This window comes from Equus quagga, chromosome 16 (genome assembly GCF_021613505.1).
Source record: "Equus quagga isolate Etosha38 chromosome 16, UCLA_HA_Equagga_1.0, whole genome shotgun sequence".
NCBI lineage: Eukaryota > Metazoa > Chordata > Mammalia > Perissodactyla > Equidae > Equus > Equus quagga.
Genome location: NC_060282.1, coordinates 38782585 through 38790567, shown reverse-complemented (window position 1 = coordinate 38790567; position 7983 = coordinate 38782585).

Genomic DNA, 7983 nt, shown 5'->3' with positions numbered 1-7983 from the left:
AATGTAGGCATCCCTCATATCCATCATCTGGAAGTGGCAGTCCTCAGATAGATAACAGGATCTTGGAGGGTGGGTCTTGGAGTTGAGCAAGAACTTCTGATTCCTTGTGTGATCACACTCTTACTCAACTTCAAGTTATATTGACTGTTTGAGGATGCTCCATGGTGGTATGGGAAAAATGGCTTATCTCAGGGGCTAAGCAGGAAGGTGGTACCCCTGTATGGGATCCTAAGACGAAGTGATACACTTTCAGATTATCTGTCTCTGTGTTCATTTCCATCTGGTTATGTCCAAGTCATTAGCAAACGCTTGTTGTAATACTTTAGTCTCAGTTATGCACTAAGGACCTTAGGTGAGAATTTGAAGTCTATGTTTGGGCCAAAAAGCTAAAGAAGAGACAGTAACCACTCAAATTAACATAGTGATATGTGGTTATGGTTACTAATAAGGATAATAACTCTCAGGTATCGAGTGCCCACTCTGTGCCAGGCATTTTACATACACTGTCTCATCTAATCTTCACAACAACCCTCAGAGGTAGGTTCTATTTTAGTTCTATTTCATGGATGAGGAAATCGAGATTCAGAGAGATAAAGTATTTGCATTCATCTCATAGCTACTGGGAAATGGAATTTCAATCTAGGTTTCACCTGACTCCAGAGGCTGAATGTACTTTAGTCAAATTACTTGACTTCTCAGAACTTAAGTTTTTCTTTCTCTTTTTTTTTTAAAGATTGGCACCTGAGCTAACATCTGTTGCCAATTTTCTTCTTTTTTTTCCTTCTTCTCCCCAAAGCCCCCCAGTACATTGTTGTATATTCTAGTTGTGAGTGCTTCTGGTTGTGCTATGTGGGATGCGGCCTCAGCATGGCCTGATGAGCGGTCCTCTGTCTGCGCCCAGGATCCGAACCGGTGAAACCCTGGGCCGCCAAAGTACAATGTGGGAGCTTAACCCCTCAGCCATGGGGTCGCCCCGGGAATTTAAGTTTTTCTGTTTGAAACCATCTATCTTCTAGGTTGCTGTAAGGACTCAATAAAATAATGTGCATAAAGATCCCAGGCCACTGACTAGAAGATAATATGTATCCCCAAAGTGGTGCTTATCATTATATTTTCCTTCTGCCTTTCTGGCTATTCCTTCTTAGTATCTTTCAAGGCTTCCTCTTCCTCTGATGGCCTGGTAAATTGGTGTTCCCTAAATTTATTTTTTAACTAAGCATTCTCCTTGAATTACTTCACCAAACTCAGGGTTTCAGCTACTATTTTTATGCTGGTGACTTCTAAATATTTACCTTCAGCCTAGACCGCTGCTGAACTCCAGACCCAGATATCCATTCATCTGACATCTCCACTTGGATGTCTCACAGACACACCAAGCTCAACATGTCCCAAACTGAGCACATCATCTTTCTGTTCCAATCTTGGCTTCTCTCTCAGTAAGTAGCATCATCAAATCTCCAGATACCTAAGCTAGAAGCCTAGGAATCTTTCTCTACTCCTCATTTTCACTTATCCCTCACACTGAATTAGTCATCAGGTTCTCTCAAATCTCCTTTTATTATCTCTTGTATCAGTCCTTCCCTCTCTTCCTATCCTCCCTCAATTTCACTTCTACAGCCACTATCACTGCCTAAATTCAGACTCTCATCACTTCTATCAGGCATTACTTCAGTAGTCTTCTAACCGGTTTCCCTACAATCTACCCAACCCTCCTATGTGTCCTCAACATTACTGTCAAAATTATCTTTGTAAAAAGTAAGTTGTATCATTTATTTCCCACTTCAAATCTTTCAAGAGCTTTCCATAGCTTTCAGGATAAAGTTCAAATTCAGTACACAAGGCCCTTCAAGATAATGCTTCTTTAGCTGTATTTCACTATTCCTTTATTTTTCATTTTTACCATTTGTTTCTGCTTTAAAAGATTACTTAACCTCTAAAGGAAGCTATTTCTAGCCTTGGGCCTTTGGGCATGTCCTTTGGATGCCCATCCATTGTTCCCCTTCACCCAACTGCCCCCTTTCAACCTTTTCCTTAAAGCTCAGCTTAAGGGGCTCTCCTCTGGAGAGCCTTTCCTTGATCCTGACTCTGGTGTTTCTTCTTAATGATCCCATGACACCCAGGTATTGTTATGTACAGCACTTTTCACACAACACGTCTGTCTTACTAGTCTGTAAACTGAACCCTAAAGTTTGCTCAATATAACTTGCCTAGCATCTATCCCCTAGTGCCTAGCTCATAACAGATGCAGACTGTTGGTTAGTGAAGGAGTGAATTCAGGAAGACTGGTGGTTTTTTTTTTCAAATCTACAAGTTATACATTTTCTTTCATCTTTTCCCAGATCTATTAAGATAAATTAACATAACATTGAGTAGGTGTGCAGTGTTATGATTTGATATATGTGCAAAATGATTACCACAATAAGGTTAGTTAACACATCCATCACCTCACATAATCACCATTTTATTCCAGAGGTGAGCATGTTTAGAATGTACTCTCTTCGTAACTTTCAAATGTTTAATACAGTATCATTTACCGTAGTCACCATGCTCTACATTAGATCCTCAAAACGTATTCATCTTATAACTGGAAGTTTGTATCTTTGGCCCGACATCTTGCCATTTCTCCCACCCTCAGCTACTGGTGACCGTGATTATACTCTTTATTTCTATGTGTTTGAAAAAGGAAGAGAGTTTTTAATCCTTGACTATGTTGTGTGTAAACCTAAGAAGCTAAAAGAAAAGCAGGGTTTTCAGTTAAGGTGGCATGTTGCTGGAGATTCCTTAAATCTCATTTCTCTGTTCCCCTCTCAGTTGTTTCTTCCTCATTTTACTTACAGCCGGGTTCCACCATTTACCCTAGGAACATTAAGACACAACAGTTTTTAGACTCACCTGATGGAACAAGCAATTAAGACCCAGAGCATCCATTTGGCAGCCTAAGGAGATGAGGTAGTGTGACTGGTACCTACCAAGCCAATACATACCCTGCCCTCTGCAAACTTGAGCTTCAGTGCTTCTTTGTAAACCTGAACCGGAGGCTGAGCCCTAAAGGGCTCCGTTTGGTTTTATTTTCACTGGGAAAATTGGATATTTTAAAAATTACATCAATTGATCTCTTCGCTTTCTCTTTCTGCATTTTTTCAGACTTCTCTGAATGTTTACTCCTTTTTAATTTTAGGCTGTTTCCCACCTCTTCTTCTCTGAATGTAATTGAGATAACAAGGGTTAAAAAGAAGACAAGCAAAACCAACTAGTAATTCAAAAGCTAATTGAATTTTTTAAAAAACCTCTTTGTGGGAGAGAGTCTCTACAGTGGAAAAAGACCATAGGAATCATATAGCTTACCAACTTTATTTAGTAAACGATGAAATGAAGGGAGAGAAGGAGTTAGTTACTTGCCCATAGCCACTTAACTAGTTGAGTGCAAGAGTTGTATTGTGGCCCTGTCCCCCCACCCCATTGCAGTCTTAGCAGTCTTGTTTTCCTTGAAGACCCTCTCTACTTGTGGCCACAGTGAATACATTTCGGTTTATGCAAGCCCGGGTAATGGGTAAGAATATATTAATGATATATAATGTATGTTATATACAATTTTAAAAAATCATATATAAGGTTAACACTAACACAGCAGAGAGAAGCCACGTGGTTGACGCGCAGGCTCGGACGCGGCTCTCTATATTTTGCCCTTGGGAGAGTATGAAAAGTTGCCAAGGGACTCCAGGCCCGCAGACACCACGGGCCTCGGGCTGGACAGAGCCGCTGATCCTCTCGGGTCTTTCTCCCAAGAACGAGTTGACGCGTAGAAGGAAAGCCAGGGCAGCGTCTTGGGGGAGCACAACTGAGCAACCTGGAGGCGCGCCCTACTCCGGCGCCTGGTGCGAGACAACGTCCGGGAACCGGCGAGAAGGAAAAGTCTGCGGAGAGCCGGGCTGGCCTCCCCTTCGAGCGCCAGCTCTCCGCTTCCTTCGGGGCTCGGGTGGAGGTCCGGGCGCAGGTCCGGCGGGCCTGGGCGTTCGCCGCCCCCCGCGGCCTCCCGGGGGAAGACTCGCGGGCGCGCCCTGCTCGAGCGTGGGGCGCCTCACGAGCCTCGACCCCGTCCCCAGGCTCTCACCGCCCGCGCGCCACTTCCAAGAGGCAGCCTGGCCCTGTCTTTGAAGCTCCAGAGCCCGGGCAGTGCCCGGGTCAGAGATCAACAGAATGGATGCTCTTGTCTTACAACCGAGGTGGAACTCTCCTGTTTCACCGACGGCGAAAGAGAACTTTCGACTTGACCAACGGCGGAAAACTCCCGCTCGCGGAGAGCCATTCCTTTCAAGAGTTTCATATTTAGACAGAGCCTCTTATATACCAGAAACCGTATTAGGTACTGTAGGTAAAAAGGATGAAACTGGTCTCATATGCGGGCACAGTTTATTTCCATATAGACGAAGAGACTATTCGGTTATAAAGTGGTGAGGGCTCAAACAGGTCTAAGGAGAGCGCCCGGGGCCACGCACGCGGGAGGCGGGGGAGAGCCCGCGGCGAAGGGGGAGGAGGCGCGAGGCGGGCAGCGGAGAGGGTTAGAGAGGAGAAAAGGGGAGGAGGAGAGGGAGAGGCCTAGGGGAGAGACAGGGGAGGGAGGAGAGGTGCGGACAAGAGGAGGGAGAGACGGCGAGGAGGAGAACAGGGTCGGGGTGCGGGAAGGACGAAGAGGAGATCCTAGGCTGCCGGGGGTGGGGGCGGTAGGCGAGGAGATGAAGGGGCGGGAGAGGCCTAGTTTGGGTCCAGGAGGCTTCGCCTCGCTGCCCTCTTCCATTAGAAGAGTCTCTCGAGCCCCCAAATACGCGCCCAGGAAGCAGCGGTGACCGTCACTCACACCGCGGCCTCTCAGCCGAGCGGCGCGTCCCCCACGCTCGCCGGCGCGCGCCGAGTCTGGGGCCCGACAGTCTCCCGCCCGGGCCCAGTCGGCCCTCCTCGACGGCTTTCCGCGCGGCGCGAACACCCGAAGCCAGGCGAACGCTGGTGCCCGCGTCTCGGCGCCGGGTCAGCCGGGCCGGCAAAGGAAGGCCTGCGGCGACGCTGGGCGCTGGCCCCAGCTCTTGGAGAAACGCTCGAGCTCTGCGGACACGCCGGCCGGAGACCGGGTCGGGAGCTGGTTCCTCCTGTCAGTTAACACTTGCTTGAGCTACTTCTGTTTGTTTACTCGGTGATAAGCGCGTTGGGAGATTCAAAAGCGAACGCGCCCGGCGGTGCCCCCGAGGAGGCTGCAGAGAAGAGATAAGACTCGGACAGGAATATCGACGGCTCGCGGCTGCTAGGGCTCAGGAAATCCCTGAACCCTTGGCATGGGTGGTCCCCTATGGCAGGCTGGGGCCGGAGCAGCGCCCTCACTCGGCCCTCAGGGCGGGCTGGCAGCCGGGGCACGGACGCCAGGCTGAGGGAGCGAGGGCTGGGCCGGCCGCGGACGGCCAGCAGAGCGAACGGGCCGCGGAGCGCCGTCGGCGAGGCGTTTGGGGTGGACCGGGGAGGCCGCGGGCCTGACGTTGGTGGGCGCAGCTGAGGCCAGGCGGAGGCCGCTGCGTGCCGGCTCCTCGCCCTGGCCGGAGCGGCGGGCTGACGGGATAACTGGCGCGCAGACGGCCGTTTAGGGCCCCTGCTCCAGCTCCAGGTGGGAGCTCGGCCGCCTGGCCCATCGTCGGGCTCTTGCTCCCGGTTGAGGCCGCTCGCGCCTGCTAGCTCTCCGCGCGCAGCCCGGGCCAGAGAGCGCCTGCTGTCCCCCCGGCAGGAGAGCAAAGTCGGGGCTGGCGGCGCCGTCCCCGGAGGCCGCCCTTCTCCGCGCCCTCGGGACCCGCCGCCAGCGGCGGCCTTCGGGACCGGCAGGAGGCGCTGTGCGGATGAGTTAAGATTTAAAGGATTTTAGGGGTGGCGTTTTCGCATCCTGGGACAGGGCTCTGGTAGTTGAGCGATCCGATTCAGGTCTTCGCCTTCTTCATTTCCTGCCTCTCCTCTTTAAAATGGATGTGGTGTGTGTGTTGAGTTAGAGGATGAAATGTCAGTGAAAGAGGCTGAAAAGTAGAAAATCGTAAAATTTCAGATTTGCTGACCGTTTTAAAAGGGAGATGTACGGCAGAAATTCTAATTCTTGACTATCTATAAAGGGATCGTCTGTCACTGCCCTTTGTTAAAGATCCTAAGGATCTAACGCTTTTATAAGACACACAAATGCGTAGGGTTGGGTTCAAAGTCTTATTGAAATAAAGGTTTATAGAAGACTATTTTTGTTTATTGCTATTGGACCACATATCAGTAACAGGAACAAGGAAGTAATTCCAATATATGATTGAAATTCCAATATAATTATAAAAATATTGTGTTTATGATGGCCTTTATCAAACTATAAAATTCCTATTATGTGTGAGTATACAGTGTACTGTGAATCATTAGTGAATCCACTGGAATTGGAGCAGTTATGCAAAAAGGAAATGTATTGTCTAATTTATCATCATACTTAAGCATAGGACCAAATCATACCAGTAAATAGTCTTCTGAAAACTCGGGTCAGAAATAGACAGGCAGGCCGGCCTGGTGGTGCAGAGGTTAAGTTCCCACGTTCCACTTCGGTGGCCTGGTTCGCTGGTTCTGATCCTGGATGTGGACCTACACACTGCTTGTCAAGCCATGCTGTGGTAGGCATCCCACATATAAAGTAGAGGAGGATGGGCATGGATGTTAGCTCAGGGCCAGTCTTCCTCAGCAAAAAAAGCGGAGGACTGGCAGCAGATGTTAGCTCAGGCCTAATCTTCCTCAAAAAACAAATAAAGGGAAGTCCCTGAACCCATTATATATATGGCCAATTTAGACTCTAGAGTTCTGTATAAATAGTGTGACTAATGAACAGGTTAAATAGTGATGACTTATTCTATATGTATTTTCAGCCTCAGAGAGATTGGCCTCCTGATAGAAGCTGGCACTCCTGGACTTTGGTTTTCAAAAGTGATTTATGCCATTTTGGAAATTATTCAGTAGTGATTATAAATGCAAAATGACTAAAATGCCTGGAATATAAAGAGCCATTTTATACTCTGTTAATGATTAGTCATGGAAGAACTAATTTCCAAACAAAGTTTCTATTTCAAAAAGACTATCATTTGTTTTATGGTAGTGTGATTTGGAAGTGATGCTGTTCTAGCTAACAGATAACTATTTCAGTACCTCAGGATATTAAACTCTGCATAAATTTTTGGGAAAAGGAAGAGTTTATGGTTTAAACAGATGCGAATTGTTACCTGGCTAGACAGTCCTTCGCAGTTTTGCTTAAATACAGTGCTTCAACTTGATGTGCAAGTTTTTGATACTGGGATTCTACCTCTTCTTTAAACAGGTTAACCTCAAAGTAGACATAAAATAAACCCTGGTTAAATAGAATAGTTCTTTTTATTTTGTAAAGATTACGTTAGATAGGTAAGTAGTAAAATTCTATGGTAAGCTAAATATATAATAATCACATTATCTTACTCTGTGTAGATTTTTGTAACTTATAAAATGCTTTATGATTCATTTATCCCATTTAATTCTCACAATATAACTTCTGAAGTAGATACCGTTTTGTTGGTTTTACAATTGGGGAAACTGAGGCTCACAGTGGTGGCCTCAAGTTCACGAAGCTAGTTTGTGGCAGAGCTTGGACTCAGACCCCAGATATGGGTAGACATTTCTTTTTTTATACGTTTACTTTTTAAATGGTACACTTTAAACACATGTTTTTACACTTCCTAATCAAAGTTTCTTTCAAATTCCTCCATCTAGATTATTGGCTGATCTATGTTACTTCAGTAAAGACAGAACAGAGGTGTGAGTGACTGAAATGTAGCAAAAATTCAGAGTCAAACAGTTGGGTTAACCAACACTTAAATACCTTCTGTGTTAAATAGGCTTAATTCTGCAATACCCCTCCTACTATTTTCATGTTTTGTTGGTTTTATATAAGTTAGAGTATTATTTTTG